Source organism: Acartia tonsa, chromosome 6 (genome assembly GCF_053477335.1).
Source record: "Acartia tonsa isolate MP-2025a chromosome 6, ASM5347733v1, whole genome shotgun sequence".
NCBI lineage: Eukaryota > Metazoa > Arthropoda > Copepoda > Calanoida > Acartiidae > Acartia > Acartia tonsa.
In genome coordinates, this window is record NC_137265.1 from 16,582,632 (window position 1) to 16,588,466 (window position 5,835).

At 29.4% G+C, this 5,835-nt stretch overlaps 1 long non-coding RNA gene across 1 annotated transcript; it reads right to left on the reverse strand.

The window, feature by feature from the left end:
* Positions 1 to 1,899: 1,899 nt before the first annotated feature.
* LOC145321986 (uncharacterized) lies at positions 1,900 to 5,111 on the reverse strand. The gene is made up of 2 exons (XR_013880472.1): positions 4,990 to 5,111; positions 1,900 to 4,365 (listed from the first exon to the last, which is right to left on the reverse strand). It is a non-coding gene; the product is annotated as an uncharacterized LOC145321986 (long non-coding RNA).
* Positions 5,112 to 5,835: the final 724 nt, after the last annotated feature.

The following is a 5,835-nucleotide window of genomic DNA, read 5'->3' on the forward strand; positions in this document are numbered from 1 at the left end:
CCCAAAGTTGTAGCGCCAACGAGTAACAAAACGTTGTTATAAACTTTGTGGAATAGTGTAATATAAACAGCCCAATGTCGATTCCCTCCTTAGATATTATTAGAAGATTTTCGCTTTAATTTATCGATAAACAATTCCCTACCCCCACTGAAAGAAACTGTAATAGAATGCTGACACATCAGATTTTATTTTCGTGAATTGTGAAGAAAAAAAGAATTCTTAGATAAGCTATCAGAATTCTTTTATCTCTATTTTTACTTTATTCAACAAGTTATATAGCTTTTTAGTAGCGAAGCTACTCTATAATTCACAATGTCCGTCCGTCTGTCCGTCCGTAATTAATGAATTGGGGGAAACGTGATTTTCTCGGCTCCTATAAAAGATAGAGAGCTGAAATTTTTTGACAACATTCCCATCATTAAGGAGCACAATTAACTATAAAACATCAATGGCGGTCGGACTGCTTTTAAGCAGGTTTTAGGCTATTTTTATATTTTCCAAATTTTCCCCATATCTTTGGTGTTTATGGTCCGATTTTCAAATTTTTTTCAGTTAAAGATATCAAAATTAAATTTCCCGTCATTTGAAGAAAACAACAATGACGGTCAGACTGACTTTTGCAGGTTTTTGGCTATTTTTCACATTTTTCCCCATATCTTTGGTGTTTATGGTCCGATTTCTAAATTTTTTCAGTTAAAGATATCAAAATTAAATTTCCTGTCGTTTAAAGAAAACAACAAAGACAGTCAGACTGCCTTTTTGCAGGTTTTTGGCTATTTTAATATTTTTCACATTTTTACCCATATCTTTGTTTATGGTCCAATTTTCACAAGTTTTTCAGTTAAAGATATTAAAATTAAATTTCTGGCGTTTTAGGAAAAGAAACAATGGCGGTCAAACTGCCTTTTAGCAGATTTTTGGCTATTTTTTTATGTTTGACATATTTCCCCATATCTTTGGTATTTTTGGTTCAATTTTAAAACTTTTTTGCATTAACAGTTTAAAAATTATTTTTTCCCATTGTTATGTGCATCTAGTATGTAATTTACTTTAACCATCTTCACCATACAAAATAAAACAAGGTTTCGTGTTTATTTTCTCCAATAAATCTATTTTTGATTTTAATAAATACACTTTAAATCTACTTCTATGTATTCCCATCCACAATTTTTTGTGCTTCGCTACTAATGAATGTTGTCATCCTTGTTAGTACTTTCAGCTTTATAAAAATTATTACAACAAATTATGTTAAGTTTTACTTACAAATACGTGCTTAAGTTTCGTTGGCTTAAATGCTTTGACACATCAACTAATAATTTTAATCTACATAAGGAATAATTTTGTTTTCACCACTGTGGATGTATATTAAGTCATAGTCCACTGTCCTTTATACTAGAACTTAATATTTTTGCTCCTATTGTTTCCTAAAGCTTCATGTTCTATCTCACACTATCAAAGGTATAGTCATGGTTTTAAGGGGTAAGACAAAGGGCGATAATTTGTACATTCTAATAATGATTTTAAAATGTAAGCAATTGTAAATTGTTGGTAAAAATTATAATAGTTTCTACATCCTTATCAAGATTTAACAAATATCATCAAAGATTTATAGCATCGAATAAGAGGACATTTTCATTAAATTTTGAGACCAATATAATCTACAGTCCATGTTTCCCCCATTTTTGATAAAACTATCGAAGAACTGTAAAAAATTTGGAAGGAAAATAAGGTAAAGTAAATACTCATTGCATTTTAAATTATTTACACAAAAAAACGAAACATACATCTATAATAGCAACTCAGAACAATCATATATTTTAAATATAGCATGACAGTAAGATGGGTGAACAGTCAAAGTGAGAAATAGAGTAGCTTTGTCATTAAAAAAGGCATATAAAATAGCAGAAAGAAAATTCTTTATTTTTTGGCATTCAATCTAAAATAATAATTTTTTCTAACAATTACTAATAAATAAAATCTCAAGAACATAAACCGGTTTTTATACATAAAACGGTTTCACCTGTTCTGTGATTTTTAAAATAAGAAATACATTTTATGATAGACTACTTAAAAAAAAACTTAAATTAAATAATTAAAATGTTTTATGCACCATAAAAAATATTTCTTATTTAAATCTACATTTAAATCACTTTAACATTACTACAATGTTCAAAACTGTTTTAGAAAAAAAATTTCTTTGGTCAGAATCAAGCAGGAATTCAGGGATAATTCAATGGCAGATAAACTTTTTCATAATCTTACATGATCTGCAAAAATTAAAAGCTATTCAACTATTTATTTGTAAATAACATCAGCTTTTTGTAAATTTAAAACACCAAAAACATGGGAAAGTGCTAGTTCTCTGTTTGAAAATACATTAAACTTATGGTATATTTCAATATTGGAAACAACGGCAAATTTTGATGCTTAAATATTTCAAATAATAATTAATTTTGGTTGTACTTTGTGCTTTTAAAATAGATTTATTGATAATAGCTCACTTATTGATTTAAAGATATTGAGAAAAGCCTAAAATAAATTCCATGTATTATTAAACAGTGAACAAAGACTTAAAATTGTTTGTTAACTATTCCTTTAGGTTTAAATGTTTTAAATTTTTTCATAAAAATCATCTACCATTGACATATCCTTGTATCTGTTTTTCATTTTTAATCATATTTTTTTCATGTTAATTAATTTTTCAAAAAAAATTATTTATATTCTAAACTATATTTTTCTAATTCTAAAGCTTATTTTTTGTAAAGCTTTTAAAGTAATTAAATAACATTAAAAAAAAAAATAAAATGCAAGACTTTTTTCAGAAAGTTATTAAACCATTAACATTATTATCTATTATTCTACACATTTGAACTTTTTAAAATCAGGAGATAATCTGCTAAAATAAGGTCAACGATATTTTTTGATTTAATGTCCTAAAGGGTTCAGGACCATGGGGGGGGGGGGTTGCAGGGGTGATTACCCTCCCCTCCCACCCCCCCCCAAAAAAAAATTTGGGAAGCCGTAAACACCCCAAAAATTTTGAATTTTTTCTCTCAATCCTCCAAAAAATTAAAAGCTTGGACGTCTTTGCTTATATGATATAAAGTCCCCCCCCCCCTAAATATTGAATACTAAATCTTTACCCTTCCACACAAATGGAAAAGCTTTGACGCCCTTGTTCATGACTATTGTAAATTACTCCCCCCCCCAAAAAAAAAAAAAAACATATTTAGCTTTTAAAAATTAGAGATCCAACCTAAATCTGAACAATATTTTTTTGTGTTCATGTACTTTATAACCTTAAATTATTTATGATTTTTTTTGAATATCTGTCCTTGGGATGGAGAAAAACTTTAAGTTTCCCAAACTTGATATGTGTCAAACTTTCTTCCAGCAGTTGGTACTGAGAAACCAAGTGTTAATACGTAGAAGTAATTAGTTTCCTTTTTTATTCATCACATAACATAAAAATGCAATTCTTTTGGAGATTAAGACTCTTATACTAATAAGAATTATTTTTTTTTTGTTTTTTTGGTTTTAATCTATATATGATTTAATTTTTTCCTTTATGAAGAAGTAAGAAATAGTGATACTGCATTGTTAGACATGGTTTTGCGGTCACAACTGCTGTCTAATAAACCTAAAACTTATGAAACTGAGAGAAATTAGTCCCCAAACTCTCGCACCTTAGAAGTTATTAGAAATCAAAACTTTGCATAATTTTCTAGATGCGAAGCATCTCTTTAATTTTCACTTTCCCCTTCTCGCCTCTACATCTCTCATTCCTTCTTATTTTGTGTTTACTATATTTTTTCCATTTTTAACATTTTAGAGTTCATATTTAATTTTAAGCTTTTCGATAATATTATGCATACTTATTTTTTCACTAAGCAATGAATATTCTATCTAAAACATTTAAATATAATTATAAACATATTTTCTCTATAATTTAGCTAAATGTTAAAAACTTGAATAAAAGCATAACAAAGATATGATAATATAATGTTATTTTGCATTATTAAATATACTTTTGGCATCTAAACTTTACTTTATTAATAATATTATTATGCTTGTAATATCTAAAGCCCGAGTTACACACACATAAAGTCACAACTAAATCTTAAATATTAAACTTTTTAATTAATTTAAAGTACTTAAATTCAACTTAGATATAAATTTTTAACTTTAATTTCTTTAAAATTGTATTTTGTTGTCTTTTACAAAAACAGAAAATTTAACGTAACAATAATATAAAATAAAGTATTTTGTATTTTACTTGGGCATATATAATTATCAACCTTTTTACTTTTAAATTTATTTCTTCTTTTCTTCCTTTGGTTCTTTGCTGTCCTTGGCATCTTTGTCCTGTGGAAATAGAGAATAGTTATTTCTCGCATCGTATTATAAACAGCTTTCCGCGGATATAGAATGTACAATCATAAGATTAAAACTAGTTTTTTTAGCCTCGAGGTGCCGAAGGCTTTCCCTCCTTATGTCCATTTGATTTCATCAAGCCAATATTACTTGTCGGTTTGTCTGTATTTAGGCCTTTCTATCTGTCAATATACTTATCTATCTATCTATTTATATCTCTTCTGGCTATTTTGCTATATTTCTATTCATTAAAATAAACCTTACCTTGCTATCTTTATCCTTGCCCTTGCTATCCTTACCTAGCTATCTTTATAATTGTCCTTGCTATCCTTTCCTTGCTATCTTTATCTTTGTCCTTGCTATCCTTTACTTGCTATCTTTCTCTTTGTCCTTGCTATTCTTACCTTTCTATTTTTATCCTTGACCTTGCTAACCTAACCTCGGTATCTTTATCCTTGCCCTTGCTATGTTTGTCCTTCTGGCCATCCTTACCTTGCTATCTTTATCTTTGTCCTTGCTATCCTTACCTTACTATTATTATCCTTGACCTTGCTAACCTAACCTTGGTATCTTTATCCTTGCCCTTGCTATGTTTGTCCTTCTGGCCATCCTTACCTTGCTATCTTTATCCTTGTCCTTGCTATCTTTGTCCTTCTTGCCATCTTTATCCTTGCCATCCTTCTTGGAGTCCTTCTTTTTCTTCTCATCCTCCTCCTCATCATCAGGTTCAGGGTCCTACGGGTAGATAGATTGGTAGGTAGATGAAGATAGATAGATTTCCCTAGTAATCTCTGTCTCAGCAATTTACCTTTTTTTGTGCTTATATAAGCATTTTTGTCAGATTTAAGTAGGACGTGCTCACATCGGGAAAGTCCGCACTTTACAACAAAAGTGGCTTACTTAAATCGGAAATGTCGGACTAACGAGCCATTTTCGTAGGTTAATTGCTTACTTGAAGAACTATTATTGCCCTATAAACCCCTAAAAATCCCCAAAAATAAGGGTGGCTGATAAGAATCAGCCAAATCGGACGCTTTTGACGTAAATGTCTTACAGATTAAGATTTTAATCCGGATTATTTTTCCTCAAAATTTAATCCCTTCTCAGCCATTTAGGCTATATTTGTAGTTGATTGCTTACTTATATCTTCCATTTTTGCTACAAAATCCTTACTTAAACAAGCCATTTTTGTGATTGATGTCCTACTTATATCTTCCATTTTTGCTACAAAATCCTTACTTAAACAAGCCATTTTTGTGATTGATGTCCTACTTATATCTTCCATTTTTGCTACAAAATCCTTACTTAAACAAGCCATTTTAGGGGTTGATTGCTTACTTAAATCCTCCATTTTTGCTGCAAAACCCTTACTTAAATAAGCCATTTTTGGGGTTGATTGCTTACTTAAATCATCCATGTTTGCTACAAAATCCTTACTTAAATAAGCCATTTTTGGGGTTG